The sequence below is a fragment of the Rhinolophus sinicus genome, chromosome 16 (assembly GCF_057876585.1).
Source record: "Rhinolophus sinicus isolate RSI-liver-muscle chromosome 16, RSI-T2T, whole genome shotgun sequence".
In the NCBI taxonomy this organism is placed as follows: domain Eukaryota; kingdom Metazoa; phylum Chordata; class Mammalia; order Chiroptera; family Rhinolophidae; genus Rhinolophus; species Rhinolophus sinicus.
Window position 1 is genome coordinate 137,279,286 of NC_142516.1, and position 6,000 is coordinate 137,285,285.

Sequence of the window (6,000 nt, forward strand, 5' to 3'; positions counted from 1 at the left end):
GTAATTACGAGAAGATGAGGAAATCTGTCTTCTACCAGTCTGAGGATAATCAGAGAGACTGGACAAATTATTATTGACATTAAGAAGATAAACTTATTAAAACAGTCATGATAAATGCATGCTGTTCTCCGTAATACCAGATTCCTCCCGCTTTGAATAAATGTTTCAAGTATCCTACAACTTCCCTTATATGAATAGAGGACGCAACAGGTCCCAGAAACAGCCAAGTCTCCTCAGTCTCTTACCGAGAAGTGTTGAGTCAATCTGGATTCATCCTTCAGACGGTGTGGGTGACTTGGGGGTGGGGGAATAGGACTAACACTAATACAGCACCTACAGTATGCCTCACATGGCGATCACCACTTTTCAAGTGCTGCCTTATTGTCATGCAGGATGTCATGCGTGGTCTCTGGTCCCGCTCCCCGCATAAGAACCCAGGATATGGCGAGGCCATAAAGGAACACCAAATGAGCCATAGACAGGGGAGTCATACCACTATATTCTCTCTGGTGGCTGGGTTGGAGATACAGGAAGCAAGAGCCACACTATCAATCTGCCGTCTGCTTCTCTGTCAATCAACCCCACTTGCTAATTGCAATCCTGGCTTGCTAGCTTAGCCACAGCAATTATATCAGTGGCTAATTGTAACAGCTGATGGCCAACTAGTCACAGCTGATGACCATCTGCTACCTGAGCCAGCACCTTTCCACATGAAGCCGAGAGCCTGGAAACTGCTCTCTGGGATTCTGTCCTCACACTGATTTAATTCATGCAATACTATACCCATTTCACAGATGAAAAAAACTGAGACACCAAGAATTTAAATAATTTTTCCAAAATAAAATAGCTGGTCAATGGCAGAAACAAGATATAAACCAGGTCAGTCCAATTTCAAAGCATAATTACGTCTTCTGAATGGGAAACATGTATTTACCTGACTATAGACATTTAATTTAATCTTTCATTCATGCAATCAACAAATATTTACTGCATTTCCTCTATATGCAAGATACTACGAGAGCTTCAAAAATGAATCATACAGACCTGCCCTTTAAGAACCTTACAGTTGAAAGCGAGAAATATGGGAAAATATAACAGACTATTATACTACAAAGCAGACAATGATAGTAGCATCTGTGAGTGCAATTACTGTACTGGAGAACAACCAGTATCCCCACGGGCATGGCGTGGTCCATTTGGAGTTCAACACTTCCCTGAAGACCAACACAGTGATTCTCAACATTGCCTCCCATGGGAACCCTCTGGGAACTGTTAAAAATCCTGGGTTTAGGAATCTTCCATCAGAGCCTCTTCAATCAGAGCCTCTGGAGGTGGGAAAACATTTGAGATTCCCAGGTAAGTCCATAAGCAGCTGGAACTGGGAATCACTGCTTTCGGGACAGATAGGATGCTAAAGGAGAGAAGTGGAGGGTAAGTAGTTTAAGGAAGAGGTTGTGTTTGTGTCAGGCATGGAGGATGGAGTTGGGTGGGGCAAAGTTGCAGAGGCTTAGGAGCAAAGCTAAGTTGGAGGGGTGAAAAATCACCATTAAATCTCACTACTCTGGAGTGTGGCAATACCTCCCATCAGTCTTCCTGCATCCTGCTCATGCCTAGTGGCAGACTTTTCCCAGCATGGGGGCCAAGGTGACACCCAGCTGTCCATAGAGCCAGCATGAAGGAACGGGCAGGAGGGGCTGGCTCTGCCCTCCAAACTGTGGGAGCAGGGACTCATCTTCCCATGGGTCCCCAGTCAGTCCATTGTCCTTGTGGGCCCCACAAGAATGTCAGCACACACAGGCAAATGGGCACACATGCACACCTGTATGTATACACCAGGTTGGCCCTAAGTTGCAGTCTAGACAGTGCTAGGTTGCAGTAGCAGATGGAGGACAGGTATGACAGGAGGTACATCTGGCCATCAGTCCTCAGCCATTGCCACTCTCTCTACCACTGAGCTCAGGTGGACTTTTGTGGCCAGCATGCCTTTGTCTCCTCCTTGCCCAGTGAAACGATGGGGATCCGGGGGTAGTGGGGCCACCACATGGTCCTGTTGCACCAAAAGCTGGCTTGGGAAGCAGGACACAGGCTCACCACTCTGGGCACTGGCCGACCTCTTCTTTCTTCCTTCTGTTACTACCTCTGAGTTTTCTGGGTTTAGGCTTTAGAGGAAGCAAAGACAGAAAGACTTGCAGGATTTTTGCCTATTCACAGTGCCACAGGCTTCCCTCTTTGAAGCCATGAATCTCTGGCTTGAGCGAGAGATGGGAATTAGAAAGAATTTTGTATAAATTAAATCACAATCGGGGTGATTTAAAAATACAAGCTCAGGCTGCCCAAGAAGGGGATGCATGCAGCCCTTGATCCTATGCCAGTGGGGGGGGGGACCCTCTCTGGTTGTCCCAGGCCACTACAGGAGCAGAAACTGGCCAGGACACCTGACAGAGAGAGCCAGGGAAGGGCTTTCCCAGGGACTATAATAACCAAAAGTTTTGCATCATTAGGATAAAAGCAGGTGTGAGAGGGTGGTGGGCAGGGATGGCCACAGCACCTATTCAGTTCTATTAAATTCATCAAGGGCAGGGACTTCTGCCCTTTTGTTCCCTGCTTAGAACCATGTCTAGCTCATGGCAGACACGCAATAAAAATACGTTGGGGGAGAGATCCAAGATGGCGAAGTAGATAAACACTGTGTCTGCTTCCTTCTATGAACACATTAAAATGACAACTAAACTGTAGAACAATCAACCTGGAGAACCATCTGAAGTCTGCCTGAACGGAAGTTTGAAAACGAAGGATATAAAGAAGAAGCCAAGTCGAGACTAGTACCTAGGAGGGGCGGAGACACGGAATTGGCCAACCCCAAATTTCCGTGTGGTGGTTGAGAACGAGGAGGGATAGCTCAGCCACAGAGGTTCCACCCAGAGGAGAGAGAAACCCCAGGCCCAACCAGCTTCCCCAGCCCAGAGAACTGGGAAGAGGAGCCCCCACAACATCTGGCTGTGAAAAATAGTGGAAATTCCTACCATCCGGGTGGGATGAAAGGCTGTAGGAAACCCAGACCTCCTCTTAAACAGCCCACGCACAGATTCACTCACTCAGAGGCACTCACCTTGGGCTCCAGCAGAGGGACAGTAACTCGGGGGGTGTCGGAGACATAAGCGGGGCAGACTGAGTTGTGTTGTTTCAGGTTGAAGGCTGGAGGACAGTCACCTATCCCTGCAAGGAGATCCTCCTCCCATGCAGCCTGCAGGCAGGCGCCATCTTTCCTGTGTTGAACCCGCCCCCATCTGACCAACTCTGAATCTGATTGGTCTGGTGAGCTCCACAGCTCCATCCTGTCAACTCTCTGGGACCTCATCCTACCCAACTCCCCCAACACCTGAGGCACTTTCTTCAAGAATAGCCAGCCCCGCCCACATTGCACTCTTTCTTGGAAAACTATCCAAGTCCAACAGACCCGAGTCAGGCAGTGACTGGCCTCAGTGTGCTCTGAGACTTTTGTTGAGTATCTCCATATTCAGCAATGGCACCAAACCAGAATTTACAATGGCCAATAGACATATGAAAAAATGCTCAACATCACTAATCATCAGAGAAATGCAAATAAAAACCACGATGAGATATCACCTCACCCCAGTTAGAATGGCAATCATCAACAAGACAAATAATAACAAGTGTTGGAGAGGCTGTGGAGAAAAAGGAACCCTCATACACTGTTGGTAGGAATGCAGATTGGTGCAGCCGCTATGGAGGGCAGTGTGGAGGTTCCTCAAAAGATTAAGAATAGAATTACCATATGACTCAGCAATCCTCTCTTAGGTATCCACCCAAAAAATCTGAAAACATTTTTCCATAAAGACATATGTTCTCCAATGTTCATTGCAGCTTTATTTACGGTGGCCAAGACATGGAAACAACCAACGTGTCCTTTGATAGATGAATGGATAAAGAAGTTGTGGTATATATACACAATGGAATACTGTTCGACCATAAGAAAAGATGAAATAGTACCATCTGCGACAACATGGATGGATCTTGAGATTATTATGCTAAGCGAAATAAGTCAGACAGAAAAAGTAGAGAACTATATGATTTCACTGATATGTGGTACACAAAATTGAAAACAACAAAAGAACAAGACAAACAAATGAAGAAACAAAAACTCATAGACACAGACAATAGTTTAGTGGTTACCAGAGGGTAAGGAGGGAGGGGGTTGGTAGAAGAGGGTAAACCGGGTCAAATATATGGTGATGGAAGGAGAACTGACTCTGGGTGATGAACACACAATGTGGGATATAGATGATGTATTACAGAATTGTACACCTGAAATCTATGCAACTTTACTAACAATTGTCACCCCAATAAACTTTAGTTTAAAAAAAGACACCCACAGAAGGAAAGTAAAAGGATGGAAAAAGTTATTTCATGAAAATGAAAACAAACAAACAAACAAAAAACTAGGGTAGCAATACTTATACCAGATAAACAGATTTTAAAACAAAGGCTATAACAAGAGAGAAAGGACCCAGTAATCCTACTTCTGGGTATTTGTCTGAAGAAACCCAAAACACTACTTCGAGGGACATGTGCATCCATATGTTCATTGCAGCACTGTTTACAGTGGATTCCATGGAAGAATGGATAAAGAGGAGGTGGTACATATATACAATGTAACATTGTCGGCCATGGAAGGGAATAGGTTCTTGCCATCTGCGGCAGAATGGATGGGACTGGATGGTACTGTGCTGAGTGGAGTGTCAGACAGGGAAAGACAGATGCAATGTGATTTCACTTATATATGGAATCTAAAGAACAAAACAAACAAACAAACAAACAAACAAAAACAGAATCAAACACATAGACACAGAAAACATTTTGATAGTTGCTAGATGGAAGAGTTTTGGGGTTGTGGGTGAAAAAAGGGGAAGGGATTGAAAAGTATAAATTGATTGTTATAAAGTAGTTATGGGGATGTAGGGTACAGCATAAGGAACATAGCCAATAATATAGTAATAACCATATATGGTGTCAGATGGATACTAGATTTGTTGGGGATGAGAGATAGGAGGGGCAGGGGTGACAGGGTGAAAACAGATAAGGGATTAAGAAGTACAAATTGGTAGTTACAAAATAGTCATTCGGAGGTAAAGCATAGAGAATATTGTCAATGATATGGTAATAATTACATATAGTGCCAGGTGTGTACCAGACTAGTCAGTGGGATCACTTCTTAAATTACATAAATGTCTAACCGCTATGCTGTACACCTGAAATTAATATAAAATAATATTGAATGTCAACTGTAATTTAAAAATTTAAAAAGGAGGGGAAAGATGAAGGGGAATAAGAGGTGCAAATTTCTGGGTATAAAACAAATAAGTCATGAGGATGTAACATACAGCATAGGAAACATAGGCAATAATACTGTGATAGCGTGGTACGGTGTCGGATGGTTGCTGGACTTAGCATGGTGATCACTTCTTCAGGTTTATAAATGTTGAATAATTATTGTGTACCCCTGAAACTAATATTGTTTGTTAGCTATATTTTTAACAAAACTCTCTTTAAAAAAGAAAAAAAAAAAAAACATGTTGAAGGAAGACTGAATAAACTTGACTCTCAAGCACCACTTAGCACTTGCTCCCTGCCTGGTCGGGGCCCATGCTGAGCACATCATCCCTCTCTTACCTGCGCCCTCACCTTCTTGGCCCCACTGGCTGGAGCACTTATTGGAGGACCCATCACTTCAGTCTGACGGGAAAACCTGTTTATTTGAGCAGATAGGGGTCAACAGTCTCTCCCAAGGGCATGCCCTCTACCAGCTCTACAAAGAGAGGGATTAAAAGAACCGTAAAGCCACATTTGTCAGCCACAGGCATGGTTTGCTTCCTCCGCTTTGTTCCAGAACCACAGGCTGCTCAGCCCCTATGCAGTTGCAAATCATTGAAAGAACCTGTGCGTACAGAGCCTGACTCTTGGCTCCCAAGTGTTAGTGGA